Source organism: Rhea americana, unplaced genomic scaffold (assembly GCF_003343005.1).
Source record: "Rhea americana isolate MKP2758 unplaced genomic scaffold, rheAme1 scaffold_16, whole genome shotgun sequence".
Classification (NCBI taxonomy): Eukaryota; Metazoa; Chordata; class Aves; order Rheiformes; family Rheidae; genus Rhea; species Rhea americana.
This window is the reverse complement of record NW_028185705.1, coordinates 2,070,680-2,090,605: the sequence shown is the minus strand read 5'-3', so window position 1 is coordinate 2,090,605 and position 19,926 is coordinate 2,070,680. Positions and strand designations below refer to the sequence as shown.

The window sequence follows — 19,926 nt, the reverse complement described above, 5'->3', positions numbered from 1 at the left end:
GAAAGATCTGTTACTGCCTGTTTTGAGATGGTCGGTGTCAGGCTACCTCAGCTGTACTGTGACTCTCCTCAGTAAATTTGTTGCTCCTAATGCAGATGTGTGGAGTTCTTTTTCTATGTTAGTTGAACAAATTCCAATGAATTCTTATTTTATCAATCTTATATCTAGCTTTATTACTGAAACTTAGCTTTCACTTGTGGGTACACTCAATGTTGGCATAACTTTGAATGCACAACACAACAGCTGTGGTGTTAGCAGGGCATGCACAAGAGGCACGTGCTTCAAAAAGTGAGCTGCTCTTGGTTTACTGGCAAAAAATCTCATATGCTATCACCACACTGAATTGGAGAACTATCCTGTATCGCTTATGGCAGCCTATGGAGATTTTCTTAGAGGACTAATGTTAGACTTGTATGAACAGGTTGTTTGATACCAGTTCTAGAGTATCTTAGGGTTGGAAACATTAGAGCAGCTAGTCAGCTGAGGGCAATATTAAGCACAGCATATTTCCAGCAAGTCTAGATTGAGGTCTTTATTGTGTTAAAATGCATTATGAACCTCTGAGGTCTGATCCTTGTTCTTTAGCATGCTATAACTCCATAGAAGTAAATGGACTTTTATGGAATCATACTGATGAAGTGCACATGATGAAAAGTTTTGGATTGTTTGAATGCAAAAAATTCAGGCCTCTAAAATAATCAGTTCTGATGACTTTTGCAACCAATAAAATTAATTGAAATGATGTAATAAAAATGATTGTTCTGGGCAACTAGCTGTTATGCAGAAATTTCTAGGTGGCCAAATATGAATGTAGATGGCATTGTTAAATATGCTTTTACTGCATGGTTGCAATTTGTTCATAGTTGAAATTCTTTCTTAAATCAAAGATGAAAAATTTATGATCTGTTGGTTGTGGCATATACTGTAAGAACTTTCAGTATGAGGTAGTATTAATACAAACTAACCCAACTTCCTTTTATTGCTGTTTTATATATGACAGAGTTCACTATCTTGTTTTAGAGGACTGAAAACTGCTTAAATTCTTTTTCTCCTGAGTGTATTTGCATGAGAGGAGGGAGAACTCAGGCCTGATTGTTGCATTCAAAGAATTACCAATAGCCAAATCATTGGCTTAAAGGGAAATTTGAACCTTGTCAGTTAATACTTAACTTTGCAAACTCCAAATACTTAAGCAAGCTACCCTGAATATAGCTTTACCCACTTCCACCCTGCTGTCCTATAAAGATTTCTTGTTTCTAAGAAATCAATGCTGTATATTTTGGAGTATTACTGAGAAATCATACAGTCAAGAATATCTTGTGCTCAAACCATCACAAATGTTGAGCACTCCAATCAGTTGACTCAAATATTCATTATAAAAGCAAACTCCTGCTGATTATAATGAGAATTTTGCATGCATGAGGCTTTTGTGACTGGGTCTAAAGTGGTACTTTAGACTTGAGTGCGTTTCAGAATCTTTACTCTATGATAATCTTACCTAAAAAATAATACAAATTGTTCTTAGACCCTCTGTCAAAAAAGTAATTTTCACTGGATCCAGTGGACTTTGGATCAAGATACGGAAGTTAATTTTTTAACTTTTTAAGAGTATTTTCTTGCATGCATGCAGCAGCACTGCTGAACCAGATGCACGAACTGTGTCTATGAATTGCATGCAGCTAATTGGGTATTCACACTTCTATTTGAATATGTTTGGAAATTTTATTTATTTGGGGTAGTAAAGGAGGTCTACTTCTGAAAGCTGATACAAAAGCCATGTAAATCATAAGTATTACTGCTTTTTCAGAGAGCCCATGGAAATGGGAATTGTTTTAAACATAATTGATAATTCCCCCAGAAAACTACCCCCAGAAAAAGTTACAGGTGTGAACGGTTTTTCTTGGCTTTTTTTTTTGGACTGGCCATGGATTAAAAGGCTCAGGAACTGCCAAGAAAAGGATGTGGACTCTCCAACTCTGCTTGCATCAAATAGGTTTTGAGCACATGTAATACTTTATTTGACAGATCTGTGGATTTTCTCACTGCCTTTCTGAAATGAATCTGTCTGTCTTTACAGTTTTGATAACCATCACTAAAGCAATGTATCTTTTAAAGTAATGGTGAACCACCAGAGAAAAGGTATAAAATTAACAGAAATTTTATGAGATTTTATGAGGACGTTTTTCTAAATCATGCCTAGGCTGCTCTATAGGGTTTTAAGAGCACTTGCTGTATAATTCCATGTTTATGAGCTTGTCAGGGAACATGGATGTGACACACCTGTATGACTGATGTCTTCATGCCTGAACAAGCATCCATAATGCTTCCTTTTTGTTTTCTGCAGGTTCAGCTATTTTAGGAAACATCATAAAATCRGCTCTTTGCAGATGGTTGAATAAGATAATGGAAAGCTCTATTTAGTGATTGGAAATACTGATGTAGGAAATGAGAGACTCTACAAATTTGGTGTTGTACAGTTCACAACTCTTAACAAAAATGAAAGGCTGATAAAGGCCRGGAGTGACCTCTAGGGTCTTGACCCTGCAAGTCTCTGTGGTACAGTGAGGGGAAGTGTTGCTAAAAAATAAATGCCTTGTGCAGCGAAGGTGGGGATGCATCTGTGTGCCTCACCCAGCTACCACAACTGCTCCTTTTCTCTTTCTTTTAGTTAGGCTTGTGTTGTGGAGGTCTCCATTTTTTTTTTCCATAGGTTTTCAAATGAATCAAGGTACAATGTCACCGTTTTCGTAGCAAACTGCTGTTAGTGGATATAACAAACTTGAACTTTAAGYGAATTATTCACAGTTCTACTTGTGAAAGAGTCTATCAGCCATCATAATGTATTTGAAATGTCATTTTTTTAAATACCAGAATTTTCCCAAATGTAGCTTTGTAGTCTCATCCGGTGAGATATCGTCTGTCCAGATTAATGAAGCCTGTAGTTAAGCTGCACCTCGCAGACTGAGTTTTTTCAGTCACCAGTTGCCTGTGTAGAAGCTCTTTGCTTGAGGCAGTGGGATGTTGTGGGAATGCTCCCAGGATGGGAGCTGTATCTCTACAATATAAGTAAGCTAAAAATAAAAGGGCTGTTTGTTGTGACAAGAGATGTGATAGTGGTAAGTGACCTCAACTGCCATCTCAGTCTTGCTTAGGAAAGAAAACTTGACACTGAGATGATATACTGTATTTTGCAAGTTTTTTAGATGGTACAGAGCTTTTTTATATGTTTTGATGTTTGTTTAATGATAAAACAGATTTTGCAGAACATTTTTACTGTCAAATTTAGAAGGATAAATGACTCCTTTATCGTTGAGCTGCATGATTTTAAGTGGACTAGAAAATCACAAAGTACCGCATCTTCACCTGATCAGACCCCAGTAAGACAGCAAAGTCCTGATTTTTTTTTTGTTTTAGTTTTTTTTGTTGTTGTTGTTGCCAGACACTTCCTATTCCAACTGAATGGACCATCATCCTGTAAGTTTGAAACTTGGTGCAGCTTAAGAGTGGTAGAATTTTTGATAAGCCTTGTTTTTATTATAACTGGTTTGCAAACAGTGGCAGACCTTAATTAGCTTGACACAAATTCATTGGAGAATGGGACTATGATATGAAAGGTCAGCAAATAAAGACCTGTAAATACTGAGGTCAGATAGCAAAAGATGCTGCTACTAATCAGTTGTTAACAGGTTTTCTCCAAAGAAAAGGTTGTATAAGTTGAATACAGGCAGAGTAATGGATAAACATCATCCTKGAGCAAAAACATGTAATAAAGATGATGATAGTATATACAAAATCAAACAACTTCAAATGTAGATGTGTTTTTGGCTCTATAAGGGTATAGAAGCACTCATATCTTGGTACTTACGTATTTGCAAAAAATACAAGTTTATGTATCCGGTTTCTTTTTATTTTTTTCTGACAGTTTGACATTTGTGCCATTTGGTTAAATCTTCATCTAGCAATGATATTTTAGTTCAAATTGCTTAGATTTGCTGAAAACAAGTCACTTTGAGACTGTTCCAGGCCCCCAACAAAGCTGATGAAAAGGCAGTGGGGTTTACACCATATGCCTTTGTTTAGGTACGAAATAGGATGACAAATTATGAGGTGTTACTTTAAAGCAATAAAGGTGTGAATTATGGAAAACAAATACGTTTTTGCATCTTTTTGTAATTGATAGTGTAAAGCAATTGCAAATCTGTTCTGTTTTCAATGTTCTTTTTATGATCTTTTAAATCATTTTCTGTCATTAGATTAATCTTTTTTTTTAAGTCTGTTCAAAAGTTACATTAATACTTTGTTTTATGGGAAGCCAAGTTCTAATATTTTTTCAATATTTATTTAATCCTCTAGAGATCTTACGAATTAAGAAAAAGTAATTAAATATTGATTAAATGCTATTTAAATCCTCTGGAAAAAATATTTGATAAATTTTAAATATTGGAAAATCCTAACTGCAACTTCTTGCTTAATTTAAAAATTAGTGTATCTGAAGTATTTTATCTATTGGGAAGGTGCCAGGCTGCACAGAACTGAGAATATTGCCCTTGACTGATAACTTTGGGCTGTGTTAACAGACAAGATTCTTTGCTGAAATAGGCAGTTTCTAACTCACTTAGTGTTACCATTTAGTTTGTTTTTAATGTTAAAATTAGACGTTTTTAGCCACTGTATGTTTTGTTTTGACTTTAGAGGACACAATGTCTGCAAAAACTTGGCTAGTGTTTAAGGACGGAAATATTACTTTGCTAATGTCTCTGAGCACGGAGTGTAATTCACTGATAGGTTTTAAAGGGAATGTGAGGTATCTGAAGGAAGAAAAATAGTTGTAGGTCTTTAACCACTGTTCTTATATGTCTGAAATACAGAAGTGTTGATTTTTAATATGCCAGCTCCTGGAACAAGAATTATATTACCAAGAATTTTGTAGCTTACTGTATTTGTGAGGACTTGGGAAGCATTTGTAATAGAAAAGACCTGTATATAAAAGCTTTCTGGGAAACTCTGCGCTTTTACATAATACTAAATGCCGTTTAGAAAGGGTAAGTGCTTTGGAAATGTTTGTCTTTTTCAGGGCTTAAAAAGCTGAGCATACACCTGTAAGTAAGACGTGTTCTATGTTATTTGTATATATGCATCAGTTGTCTGTTCTCTGCTGAAAGTAAATCTAATTCTATTCATAAATTCTAGAATTTTGCACTAACCAGCAAGAAACTTTGTTCAGTGCTTTATAAGTTATGAAATAATCATTTTAGGCAATTATCTTAGCAATTACTTTAATTTTTGTTTTTATTAGTTACAGAAATGCATTTTAGATGGTTTTAAAATAAAATATTAATCTTTAAAACCTGTAGTCCTCTAGTCTATATCCAAATGTTCATTAGAAATAATTTTGGATATAAATGGTGTTGTACCACAATTCAGCTTAGAGCACTAATTACATATAAAAGCTTTGGTTACGCTAATGTTCAAGTACTTGTTAAAATAGACTATTCCCGATCRTAATCTTTAGCATGGATGTTATTAAAGAACATTAAAGTTTATTTGGAGGAAGTTCTGACTCTGTTAGGATAAGACAAATGTCTGAACATAGAAATGTAAAAGATGAACTTAATGCTCAGGCTGGAGAGAAGGAAAGAGCCAAGTCGGCATGTTTGGCAGCACTTTGTTGGGAGAGTATGTGGCAGAGACCACAAAGGTCTGTGAGTCTAAGGGCAGGTGGCGGATGGGGGTTGGTGAGACACGGTTAAACTGTCCAAACTCACAAGGTAGTGAGAACAGAACTGCTTAACACACGCTATTTTTTCCCCTTGGAGAACGCTGAACTGATTGCATATACTGTACTCAGTATGTAGATTTTTTTTAATATTTTCTCTTTTCTATATTCTTGATGTGTATTGAATTGTACTGCAGAATTTTGTCTGAATATTGCAGAATGTGGTCTATTTATTTCTCTTTATCAACTCTTAACAAACTGAAATTATCTAACTGTTATAGCGATAGCCTGAACGCTGGACTGTCTAAAATAATTTATTGGACTCGATACAATGTAACAAGCCAAGAGCTGGTTAATCTTTGTGCTTCTTGCCCAAGGAACCCTAAATAGTTTGCTGAAAATGGTTTATTGTAGTCCAGAAGCAGATTTCTTTTTCACTGCTGTAAATAGTTCTGGTTTTGTTCCAGCAGTTTTAAAATGTTTCTCTTTAAAGTAACTTAAATTCAAAGACCCTCTCCCACATTAAGCAAATGTTTGTCACCACGCTAGGTAAGGCAAATCTTCACGTTGCATTTTAGTTTCTGCCATCCTCTTCCAGGTAAGCCATATTCATTAAAATATACTATCCTTTTACCGTGTGGGATTGGTCTGTCTCTCATCCATAAAGGTTTTGAAATAAAGAGGCTATTCAGGAGGCTTGAGACCTCTGCAACAGAGTTTCTGATTTTTTCCTTCACATTAAATTTTAACTGGCATATCAACGAGCATGTTTATATATGTGCATTAGTAGTATGATGTCTAGCTTTTATTTTTCAGTTCATAGGCTCAGAGATTGCTCTGTAATACTTCTTATGCAATAAGAGCGGACAACTGGGAGATGCACTTTGCAAGTGCATCTGTGGTCTGAGCTAAAATGCTGGCGTAGAAGCCCCTTAACTTAGTGCCTTCTTCCACGGGAGATGACAGCAGTGTTCCTCTGTGCGTTCTCTTGTGGATCTAGGGATGAGGCACTCTGAATGCATCTATAGTCTCCTGGATCTTGAGTTGGTATTATGTAGTATTCAGAAGAGTATTTTATTATCCATGCAAGGTGGTGGATCTCTGGCATTGAGTGCACTTGTAAATTGAATACAGATTTATTTTAAAAGGGCTAAGGAATTTCACTGATTCTCCAAAGAAACCAGTAAATTAACAAACTGACTTGCTGGCTAAAGCAAGTACCTCCCCCGCTCGTTTTTGATTTTTACATTTTTATGCTTTAAGGTCATTGTGAAATACTAATATGAAAGTTCTGCTTGCCATTCTGGTTGCTCTAAGTAGTGTATATGTATTTGTATGAACAGGCAGATAAGGATGGAAAATAGTGAAGTAGATTATTTAGAAGTAAATTAGTAAAGGAGAGATTTCAATTTGTTTTAGAAGTCCTATATTTGGATCAGTCCTGATGTCTGTGATTTGTCTCTATCTTGTCATATGTCCTAAAAACAAGATGGGTTCATTACTCTCTTCAAATTAAGATACAGCTTGCAGGTTAATAATATGATTGTTCTTAATTTTATTTTATTCTGGAGCTGTGTTCCTGAAACAGTAGGTCTACAGAGAAGATATTTTGAGGTGCTTTGATTTGTCTTGCTAGGTGAGAAATTTGTAGTTAAAAAATAGGGTAGAACCTGAGAAGTTGAATATGAATTCTCAAAATAGTTAATGTAAACAATTGCATTTTTACAGTGCTTGCTACTATAAAATAAAAACTTTGTAAACAAATGCTAATTACCTCTGACAAGGAACAAAACCAAAATCTCTATCAATTTAGGATATTGGGCTTTCCATAAACTGTTCTCGTGAATAATCCAGTTTATGCATTTCTTAAGCTATAAATACATTTTTATTTATAAAGCTATAAATCCATTTTTATAAATCTAGTTGACATTTAGGTATTTTTATTAACCATAATAAATGCCAGAGAAAATTGAATTAGGAAAGCTTATAATGTGCTTTACTACCACTTTTAAAATTTTACTTAACTGTAAATGGTCCTGCTTCATATCAAGAATAAATCTGTTTGAAGACTAGGGGAGTAATTTTTTCTTTCATTGCCAGAGGCCCTGACCTTTGGGTGGATGGCTGTTTTTTTTTTTTTTTTTTTTTTTCTAAAGCTTCACCTATGTTTTATTCTTTTTGATTCTACAGAAATTTGATTATCTGCCTTGAGCAGTAGTCATAACCACAGCAACAGAAGGTAGGCTATTTAGGGGATGGTACAAAATGCATTTGAGTACTGTTAGGTGGAGAGTTTGAAGGATATGGAAATTCTTACCATCCTGATTTCACAAGCATCTGGTAAAATGCCTTTTCTAAGCTTACACAAAAATCTTCATTCTGTTCTTTCAGTTGCTACAATCATAACCCCAGATTGTTTTCCTAGAACATGAAAGAAATCTAATTCCATAAGGTGGGTTTCTTCAAAACAAGTGCTTCTCCCTACCTTTGCGAACTAGAGTACATAACTTGCATGATTTGCAGTTGATACCCCAAAACCTCTTTTCTAGGTGAAGTTACTTGGTTTGCTCACTGGTTTTTAAATATACATCGATAAAAGTTCATCCTCTCCTGTTTATGATCCTTTCTTATGCCTAGCATGCAGCACTGAGTTTGTAGTATTTATTTAAATATCTTTCAGCTGTTTATGATGTCTACTTCCTTATTTAAGTGTATGTGTGTGTATATAAAAAAGGAAGAGCTGGATTTTATAGAACACTGTTTCCAGTGAACACATTTTTTTTTCTCAATTAATGAAGTACAGTGTTTTCAATACCAGAAAGCTGCTTGTTCCACCAACTTTAACTTCAAACCAGAGATTGGATAAAAACATCTTTCACAGTGAAGACTTAGAAATCCAGAACTAGTTAAATCAGTATCTTAGTCACATAATCATTCTTTGGGACTAGCTACATAAGGAAAAACTTCCTATTAGGCAAATAAAGTTGAAAAGCAATATGTAGCAGAGAGCAGAAATTTAGCTGCAAGTTATAAATGTGCTCTTCAACAACAACAGTTCAGATTTAGTTTAGGAAAATTTCTGTTGCTCTTTTTACAGTTACATGTGAAAGCTCAAGGGAGCATTAGATTCAGAGTAGTGCTGAAGCACCAGATTAACTTCAAGTATCTGCCTCAAAGGTGTAAAGCTGAAACTGAACGTTCAAGTGAATTCATGATGTGAGGCCCAAAACCTGGAGAGTGAAAATACTTCCCTGCTCTTTAAGTGATTAATAATGTAAGATCAATTAGTGCCAGGAAGCTATAGAAATGAACTGGACTCTAAGCCAGAAGACCTGTCTTTGTAGTGAGTTAGGTGTACAACAAGGAGCGGCAGCTCTAGTATAAGCCAGGACACCTCTGGTGATTTCAGAGTATTTCATTATTCTCTGTAAGTCACAATGAAGACTATTAAGTGAGCAGAAGGGTGTGAGAGTCAAGGTTTCAGGATGAAATGCCTGTTTTTTTTTTTTTTTTNTTTATTAATTTATTTATTTTTTTTAAACTTTGTCTCTCAGGAGTTGAGTTGTGGGTAATTTTTTTTTTTTTTTTTATTAATTTATTTATTTTTTTTAAACTTTGTCTCTCAGGAGTTGAGTTGTGGGTAATTGAGGAAAGGCCACAACATTTTTCTTTCTTTCTATCAGTTTAGAGTAGAACAGTTTATGAAGCATTCTCGTTAGAGGATCTCAGGCTACTCAGACGCACTGAGATCATTCTCCATTTATAAATGTACCTGTGCCTAATGAAAATGTCAGTGAAGGGGGGCAGCTCCCATCCACAGTGAAAAGGAAAGTGTCATAAGGCTGCACCTTGTTTTTTAAAGTTTGAGAACATTAGATATAGCTTAACTTGTATGAAGTAGTTTCTTAGCTATCTGCTATTTAATTGATATGGAAGATGGGACAAAGGATGGAAATCACTTCTTACTGCTGCAGATTGCAGCACAACTTACATCTTGCATGGATGGCCTGAGCAAAATTAGGAAAAATAATGAAGCAGAAAAGACAGACATGTTATGATCTGACCAGTAGAATGATGTGTTGTGTGACATCTTGACATATAGTGCATCAAGATCTGTACAACACCGTTTGAGAGGGATTTTTTAATTTAGAGTTCAAAAATTTTGAATGAAGAGCTCACTTAAAGGCATTCAGAGATCTCAGTACTGGCCAACTTTTCCTAATGAATATTCCCCACTTCTTTAGGACAGACAAATATAAAGTAACTGCTGCCGGAAATGCATGTGTAAGAATGTTTTATGGTTATTACACAAAAAGTTGTCTTTTTGCCAGTGAATCTTAGTTATTGTCTCAGCAGCAGCTTGTCTGTGTTTGCTTCAGTTGTGAAATAACTCAGCTGGTACGGTCTCTGGCCAATAGCCACATTACCTTGGGCCAGTAACGTGTCAAACTGAAGCCAAGCTGAGCCAATTCTGGCTTATGTTTGAATGAGAGCTGCAAAGGAGGGCTCGGGTTGCTATGGGCTGGGATGCTGGTTGATGTGTTGCCACTGCTCCTGATGTGAATTGTAGGGTATTGCTCTAGAAATCTTTCAAATGAGTCTAATAGGAGGCTTGAATATAATCAGTGTCCCTTGTACATAGTTTTTTTTAAAAATTAAGTAGTTTGATATTATATAGGTGTCTGTCACACTTGGAATCTTACAAATTTCAAGAATCACCCTCACGTTAGTAGAGGCAGAAGTCTTGTTATTTATGCATGGATATGAGAAGGTAAAAAGAAAAGGTATTATTTTCAGACAATTTGTAATGAATTGTCAAATAACGTTTCTGCCTATTTGTACTATGCTTAGATGGTAATAAGCATGTTGAACTTCCTTACTGAGTCTCAAGTGACAAAAGTTAAAGAAATAAGCAGAAGAAACTAACTTCTTGCTTCATCTTAGGGCTGTGACTGACCTGRAGACATTACAGCATCCAGCTGGAAAAATGACTGTCAAAGCGCTGCACAGCCTGTTTTCTGGTAGGCATGTCAACTACAGGTTAATATTGAATGTTTTTGTTGTGATTAGATTCCTCCAATTCTGGCTTCTCTTCTGCTGGAAGATTTCAGTGTTTTGATTTGATTTGTGGTTAATGGAGACGGTCAGACTGTTTCATTTGGTATAGGAACATGGATTAGTTTCCAAAGACATAACCAATAAGGATTGGTAGGAAAATAATACTGGTGTGGCATACATCTTCTTTCTGAAACATTTGTCAATAAAGAGGAGGTTGACGGGGGAGAGACATGTTCATGGTATTTGTTGGTTTCTGGTGGGCACACATGAACCTCTTTGGTGTTTTGTTTCTTCTTGCAAGTATTGTAGATGTAAGCGTATCTTTAAGCTCTTATACTTCTCAGCAGACTAGGTTAGCAAAGAAATAACCTTCGTTTCTGGCATAATGTAAAATATCCATCATTTTAGTATTGCTGTGAGTAATGGCTTCTACGATTTAAATTCTTGTTTTTTTATGTGGACATTTAGCTCAAAGATAGAGCCAGCACTGACCACTTGCTTACAGCATTACCCCAGAAACCAAGCACCTACTGCTTTTTCTTGTCATATTATCATTTTTTTTTATCATTTTATTTTTTGGAGTAATGACTGGCAAGACCTACCTGAAATTTTATTCTTTTTTTTCCCCAACACTGGTATTAATGTCCAGTGATGTCACTTCTCTGCTGAACAGCAGAGCATTCAGAGCTATTTTCAGAGCATTTAAATATTCCAGTACTTATTCAAAGAGAAAATAAAAGGCAGAGCTGATGTAAATGCAGTTTGCTTTATATGCTTATATATGCCAGTCTTGAAATGAGATTGATCTTGAGATTTTTAAATAGTCTTTTTGATAACTCTCAAGCAAATATCGGTTTCCAATTCCGACATGGTAAACTGCTGCAAGAAATGACCATTCATACCTATAAGTGCTTTTTGCTTCCCAATGGTTTGTGGAAGTCTACTTTTGTTTCAATCAGAAAAGATTCCGCGAAGTTTTATTGCTAGGCTGTTTCAATGTAGGAGATGCATTTGACTGTAAAGCCAGGGATTATTCCTCAAACTTAAAATTCTAGGAGAAATCACAACAGCTGCCTTGCATGTCTGAAAGCCACTCAGAATTGAGCAATTCTTTACATTCTCTAGCAGACCTGCCTTCAATACAATTATATTTTCAATACAAGATATAACAGACTTATGAAAATATATAATTTCAACTTGAAGATCAAAACCTCTGAAGTGGAAGCATTTTGATTTTGATAATCTGCGATGGTATTTCATGAGCTGTTGCTTTGTATCCTTGGATCATTGTTTATCATAATTGATAACTGTTATCCTAAATAATTTCCCTTCTATAAAATGGGCTGCTTGCCTGGACTGCTTACTAATGGAAGATAGACTATTGGGAGGAATTCAACAGTGTGCCTATTTCTCTTCAGTGAAGGCAGAAATCACGGCATATTTAGGCAGAGAAGTCCACTGTATATTATCCTACTCTCCAGATGAATTGTGTTCATAGAATATCTAAATATTTCAGCTCCTGACAGCTGTTTACAATACCTGAAAACAAAAATATTTTGGACTAATCTGAAAGACTCTGGTTAGAAATAATTGCTTTCATGATGTTTTTTGTAAAAATCATTTATCCTATCTCCTTTCTTTGTCCTCATTCTGTAATTCTGTTTAGAATCAGAAAGCTTGTACCAAAACCAGCACAGGTGTGCAGCTCTTATGTTAGTGCTTAAATCCATAGAAGGTTTGAGCCACGGGATTAATAGTGCTGCTGTTCTTAAGCCTGGCCCTGTGCAAGCTGGTTCATCCTTCATTTCATCTGTCTGTTAGCACTGTAGCTGAAAGCTGCTAGAAACACTGAAAAATAGGGATTCCAGCATTTGCTTAATAGGGCTTTCAGAAACTACTAATTGACTGCTACACATGCAGTTCAAATGCTTTACACTGGACTTTACATGATTTAATGTTTACACAGGTACATTCAAACCCCTTACTCTTCATAAATCATTTCTATTGTGATAACAAGTGATATTAGCTTGAGCTTGTAATACCTATAAAGATGCTATATAACAATTAGTTTTCCAAAGATTTTTTTAAAACAATAGTCAGATCGTGGAAGTTCTTCCAGCATTTGGCTTGTGAGAATCTATGTTACTCTGACTGTTGCAGGTGGCCAAGGATTTGGCATAAGGGGGCATAAGGATTTATAGGAGAGAGAGGTAGAGAGGCTGTAAATGGAGTGAAAATAGTGACATGGCAGTAATTCAGGGTGGGGAAAGATACTGACTTCTAAGAACAAAAACAAGAAGAGCATTCTGTTCTAAGATTGGAATTGACAAAAGCAAGGAATTTCTAGTAGCTTTCACCCTCTTTTCTCCCCCTCGCCCCCTCTCCCCCTCTCCCCCCCTCCCCCCTAGCTGGTGCAGCTTGGAGGAGTTTATAAGCTGCTTGAAGACATGGCTACAGGAGATTTTGTTAATAATGAATTGTCTGTTTGGAGCTGAAGTGCTCTTGTCATTTAAAATCAGATTCCTAAAGTTCTTAATACTCAGTTTGTAGTGGTCAGTTTGCTATGTTGTAGTACAGAATTAAAATTTTAAAATCATACTAGTTACAGTGAATTTTTAACATAATCTTCTAATGCTATTTTGTTTAATAACCTAGTCAATTGACTCATTTTATACTGAAGAAAACTCTTTATAAATATATATATGTATTTGAAAAATCCTAGCAAAACTATTGAGAGTGAATTGTTGGGTTAAGTTTAAATTTCAGTGTGAAGTTCACATGCCGTGTGTATGCACAGCCCATGCAGCAGTGCAGAATGCACATCTGCTCCAAAGGCTTTGCATACACAGTGTGGCTGCATCGTAAAACTGAAAAATTGCTCTTTTTTTTTTTTAAATGAGGCCTAAAACTAAGAAGGGCTTGAGCCAGGTGGAACAGATGCTTCAGCTGATATTTTTTGTAGTATATAGTGCACGGTTAATATGTTAATGTGGAAGCTGGTCATAGACTGACTGAATAGAAATTACTTCAAGTTTAGTTCAGGTTCCTAGTTGATATGTTTAAATTAAGTGCATAGTYGGTTTTTGATTTGTGCCATTCTTGGTGGAGAAGGGTATGTAAGCTGATTTGTGTTCTGGAAGTTCTCCCTTTTCTCAGTTAACTATGCAGGGAGCYGAAGGAGGCTAGTTGTTAGCATGGGTGAGTTAAGTGATTTCACTCCTACCACAGTCCACTTATTCAACCGAATGGCAAACAGCCAAAGGATTTGAACCATCTATTTCCGCTTGTGCTGCTATAGATTGAATCTGCTCTGTTCTGTTTTGCTGGATAAAGATCATAGTCCTTCTGAAAATCCAGGAATCACTAAGATGGGGGTTAGTTTGAAGGTTGTGGATTTTTTTTTTTTTTTTTTTTTTTTTTCCGTGCTGTTTTTGTGCAGATGGTTCATTGAAATACCCTGTTCTTTGTTTACGGATTGGTATGCCAAGGAATAGTTGTTCTTGTTAGCTGAGCTGGTGAAATGGCTCTGACGGTCGTCCGAGCTCACCTGCAGGAGCTGTGCTGGTCCCTTGACTTGGTGAACAACATTAAAGCTCTTTCTCATGYCTGCATTCTGGAGCTCCCAAAAGACCACTTGAAGCTGTATTAACTATTTTACTTGCTACTTTTTTAAGTAGGGCCTAGGCAGTTAACAGGAATACATAGATGTACATTGCCTGGAAATTGATTACTGCAAGTTTTATCCCTGTGGCTAATTTTGGCTAATTTATCAGCTATTAAAAATGTTTCTAATGTTTCAGTAGAACACAGTGAAGTGATCCTGCCAGGCAGTGCTCTGATGTGAAGTATGTGATACTTGTTGAAATAATGAACAATATTGTAATGGATCTTTTTTTTCTAGTCTTTCCATATCTTGTCTGTCCAGTAAGGCTAACATCATATCAGGCCTTCAGAGCTGAAATAGTTCATTCTCCTGAGCTTGTAATACTTTGAGAAGAAAGACTGAGTTTAAAATGTTTGAGATACCATTTTTTTGTTTGTTTGTTTAATGAATGCAGAGCAAGATAAATAACAGATGTTTGCATATGTCACTGGCACTTAGGCATGTGCATGTCAGTGGTGATAAAGTAGTGAACTTGCAGTGTTTTAACTAGATTAGCACTCGTCTCTTAGTGAAACAGTGTGGGGGGTTCATTTTACATAGCATCATCAATTTCTATTAGGATCAGATTTTATTTCTTCCTACTTGAAGTAGGAGAGCTTTGAGAATCCATCAAAATAAGACTGAATGTGGACAAAAATTCAATGCATATATTTCTTTTTGTATGGGATACTTACTRTCTGAAGAGGCTGTTGTGTAGTAGACCAGAGCTTACATGAGCTGCAGTAATGTTTTGCCCCCGTGAAGGGGATGAAGAAAAAGTTGACTTCCCACATCCCCACTCCAGGAGCATTATAATACAATGGACTCTTGTTGCATTTGATCACAAAAGTGGTGCTTAACATGATATTCTGAGGAACAGAAATTTCTTCTCTTGGGCAGCTATAGTTCACAGTTGCTTTGGCAGTTACATTCTATTTAATCTGTCAATTTTTCTCACATGGTGTAGCTGCTGTGAAAGAAATTGGAGCTGTTATAGTATGTGCTTTGATACAGTTTGTAAAATGCAAGGTGGGAGACAGTAAACCAAACACAGCATGCCAGTAATTTCTTCACAATTGCTGATGTTCCAGCACTGTGATTCTGTATCCTAGTGAGCTGTCATCTCACCTTATCAAAAAGGATAGTGTTGTTTAAATGTTTCACTTTCATTTGTTTTGACATTTTTGTGCTGCCTATTAAATAAACTTCCAGGCTGTGCTCAGAAGCTTTCACTCAATTTCTTGTTTTTAATGATTATCCACTCTGTACCTGGCCTCATTTGTATGTGATAATGCGAATCAAACTGTTCTGTTTGAACACGATGTGTAGCTTCAAAAATAACTATGTTAATTGATCTTTGCAGTGGTTTTTTTTTATTATTATATCTAACCCTTACAGTGTTTATGATTAGCAGAAAATGCTCTGAAGTAAAAAGCTGGCTAGTTCAATGATCCTAATGGGACTTCAAAACACAAGTTAGGAATGTTCTTCCCCAGTGAGAAATTCTGATTTGTAGTGACAATATTAGTGACCAAACAACAGTGTGTATAGACTGCCATGGTCCATGAAGGTAAAGGCTTACCTGTAAAGTTATTATTAAACTTCTCAGTTAATATAAACCCCCTAGTCTCTATAGTCATTACATGTAATAAATCGGATATGTTTGCCTCTTTTCACAATTCCCCTTTCCTCAAAAATACAGCAAATAAAAAGTATATGGCTGCACATGTGCTTGCAAATCATCATGAGTCATGGTTCAGTTTATTTAGGTATCCTCTACTATTCTTAATCACTTCTGCTTCTTTATTTTGTTTTGAAAGATCAGAGTGAAATTTTCACGTTTGTCATCCTATTTTTATAATCTGCCATGAAGAAACTGCTTGTGCTGTGAATCACTCTAAAAGTGTTCTTTATTTGTAATGGTAGCTTTTGCAATAAAAGTTACTGTGAATTTAAACTTTATTCTAAGTTTGTTTTGCTGTCTTTTTCCTGTTTTATTTATATTTGTTAGTATGACATTACGTTTTCCAGGAAGAGACCAAGATATGCTAGTGAACCAAAAATGCTACCTGTATGCAAGTGTTAAGTGATTTAGCACAACAGTGTGATAGCCATTTGTGTGGNTACAGAGCATTTCTCAGTATATTTGCATATTTTAAAAAGATGCAACAGTGGAAAAATGGAGGAATAACTACACTGTAGGAAGTGCTTTGTTGCATTTTAGGTTAAGAAACATGCATTTATCTTTCTAATGCTTCTCAGTTGAAAAGATCTGTAAAGACCTGTTTTCACCCTGTGAAAACAAGGCAACTTGCACCAAGCTGCAGGAAGCAGTAAATACTGTGTGCATTTATTCAGTTTGTTTCACAGAACTGATGCGAAACTCTGCATCTGTGGTGGAACCTGATGCAATTTCTCTGAAGCTAATGGAATTACCCAGCTCTGAGGGTGACTTCTGATCTTTCGCTGTGACCCATTGCTGCTCTTTGCTCTGAAACTGTCATACTGCTGTTTCAGACGACTCTTCATGTGTCGGTAACTTGATTGGTATCTAGGAATTCTATTCCTTCATGCTGCTGACCTTCATAAAGTACTTCTATTGATATAGCTAAGTTTAATGGTGCATTAATTTTATGCAAATTTTTTTAAATTTACTGTATTATCTACTAGTATTCCATGTTCCTTGTGTAGAACCTACTGACATAAATTATACTGAAGCAATTATCAATATGAATTCAGCTCTGTGCATACTGCTATGTTTTCGGATTATTAATGCTACTGCTCAGAACAAACGCWCAAATCTACAGTTAATTGGTCCTTTCTGTAGGATGTTCGGAGCATGTTTTTATAAAAAGGTACTAAACATTCCTACTGACTAGATAAGAACATTATCTACCTACTTGTTCTGCATGAATTAGTGTTTTTTTTTTTTTTTTTTTTTTTTTTTTTTTTTTTTTTTTTTTTTTTTTTTTTCCTGTTAAGGTATTATACATGCACAAAGAAATGTTGTAGCAACTTAAGGATTTGTAAAGCCAAAATAGAGCTTTTTAAAAAAGCGAGAAACTTTACTTATACAATTTAATTTCACTTGCAGTATACTTTTGCAGAATGATTTAATCTTTAATAACTTGTTTTCCACAGAGTTCTCATTTGAGGCATTTATCCTATGCAGGCTCTTTGACTCCCTTCAGCCAGTTCCTGCAAGGGTCACCTAAGAACCCTGCCATCACACATCTGTTCTAGGCCTCTACGTGCCTGCATTCCTTTATTCTGATGCTCCTACATTTCAGTGTATTTTATTTGCACCTATTTTAAGGTGGTGGTTGGGAATAGCCACACTAAAATAAAAAGAAACTATAAAGCTGAAGGCTGAACAGYGTGTAGGGTCACTGAAGCTTGCTATGGTTCAACTCCTATGGCTGCTGTATGGGTCAGGAGCTGTAAGATTGGCTGCACAGAGTTTAGGAGCCTCAGGTTGATAAGCAGAGAGATTATTACTGGTCAAGGCTGCTCTCACAAGGAGCTTGAGTGCCTGTCAGGAAGGGCAGGCATGCATCAGGGGACCTCATTCTTCCCATTTGAATTTCATGAGCACGCACAGAATTCTGATTATTGCTCTTCAGGATCTTCTATTGAAAAGCCTGCTGTGAAACTAAGCCCACAAGCATTAGCTTGGCCACAAACCTAGATATTGAGAGAAAAATGAGCACCAAAGTAAATAGTCTAGTGTTTGAATCAAGCTGTTTGTGGTGTCTTGTTAAACTGATGAATTTACTCAGGCTAACGAAGGAGATGTGGAAGGGTTCACTTCACTGGTCTGGCTTGGTGTAGTACTGCCTTCAGGGTTGCTGCTCTCCAAATCTTTCCTCTYGGCATAGTTCTTGTGACCCATGTTGCTTTGGGGATTTTTTTCTTCCTTCCCCTCTCTTCTCCGTGCAACAGGCAGACTGTAATTGATTTGCAAATGCAAAAATGACAGTGGTGTAAAGTGTACTTGGGGAAAAAAATATAATGAAACTTTCTATACTGAAAGCAAATAGCATCATACATGCCTTGGTATTTAGCTGCTACTCTGTACTTCTTTCCAGGGTGTGGTTTTTATTTTTATTAATTTTCCTTTTGTCAGACTTTGAGGAGTTTGTCATGACTCGTTGTGGAGGACTGTGCACACCCAGTTCCGTGGAACATTGAGCTCTTATGAGCTGTCTCACTGGACTTGAATGACTTGAAGTTAATTATTTAATTAATAATTTCCCTTTTGGAAGGGAAACACTGGTATTTCGTTGTGTCTTTACATGGCACAGCATGAACAATAATGGATTAAAATCAGTGTAATATGAGGTAAAGTTGTTGAAGGAGAAGTTTAGACGTCCCAACATGGAAACTTCATAGTGCCAATGTAACATGTAGTCCTCCTCCTATCGCATATATAAAATTGTCGTCATATCCTGATTCATTATGGCCTACTGTGGGTTAATATTAGTAAGAATTCAGTGTAAACTCTGGATTCCTCAAAAGAGAGGATAATGTTTGTACTATAGCATTCCATGTTTCTATGCATATTTCTGCATAGTGTGTTCCTAGTGTTTTTGGATTGTGGGAGCTTTTTATGCCTTGTAACTATTAATGCAGTATTACTTACTTGACAAAGTACTTAATAGCCTTTGGATTTTCCTTCTGTTTCAATAGGAAATAATGATGAGGCCCAACTCTTTGGAGAAGTCCCTTTTGGCATCTACATTAAGACTTTCTGTCAAATTCTAAATAGCTGAGAGTGCCTAGTTAAACATAATCCCCTGATTTTTGGATTCTAGGTGTATAGTTGTTGTGGCTTTTTCCCCCTGCCCTTCCCTTTCCTCTTTCTTGGTTAGTCGAGTTAGATAAAACCTACTCCAGTGCAACAGATAATCTTCTCAGCATATTTTCTTTGGGAGAAAACGCAGATGCAAGTGGTATTGAGAGCCCTATTTATGATTCCATTGATTTTAGCAAGTCTTTCTGAAGCTGGTGTTGCTTTCTAGATATTCATTGTCTGGGGTTAACACTGGCTATTTAATCTTGTGCAAATGTGTGGAATCTTTCAGGAATAAATTATGGCTTCTAACATGTAACAGAAATTCTAGATTAATATAGCTTGCAGATAATTTTCATTTCTAGAACATATGCTCCAAGTGTAAATGGAAAAATAATTAACTTCAATAACTTCTGTGTATTTCTTTTCATAAAAACAAGTGTGCTGCTACAGTCCTTTCAGGTAGTTTTTCTAATATTTATGGCAGTGTAAGTGTCTGAATGTGCTCAGACAAGTTTATCCTAAAGATTGCTGTATTCATGCTATATGTTTAATTCTACCTTGAAGTTGCTCATAGTTTTGAAAGAGTCTTTCTGAAGAATTATATAAATCAAACTTTCATTAAAGTGTTCATCTTACCCTTCAATATGGCAGTAGGTTTGTTAAAAGTTGTCAAAACATTTTTTGATCAAACTTAGCAGTTGAAGACTTGTAATA

The 19,926-nt window shown here is 35.9% G+C and overlaps 1 protein-coding gene across 5 annotated transcripts in view; it reads left to right on the top strand.

Moving 5' to 3' along the window:
- CNTN4 (contactin 4) overlaps positions 1–19,926 on the top strand; it is a 368,687-nt gene that overhangs the window by 58,201 nt on the left and 290,560 nt on the right. For 2 of the 5 annotated variants that reach the window (XM_085300035.1, XM_085300031.1), the window contains 2 exons: positions 8,108–8,168; positions 10,661–10,737. The exons of 1 other annotated variant lie outside the window; for it this stretch is intronic. The gene's annotated coding sequence lies outside the window, so the exon portion shown is untranslated. Of the gene's footprint in view, positions 1–8,107; positions 8,169–10,660; positions 10,757–19,926 lie in introns of all 5 variants that reach the window. 2 more of the 5 variants (XM_085300032.1, XM_085300033.1) reach the window with 2 other exon arrangements.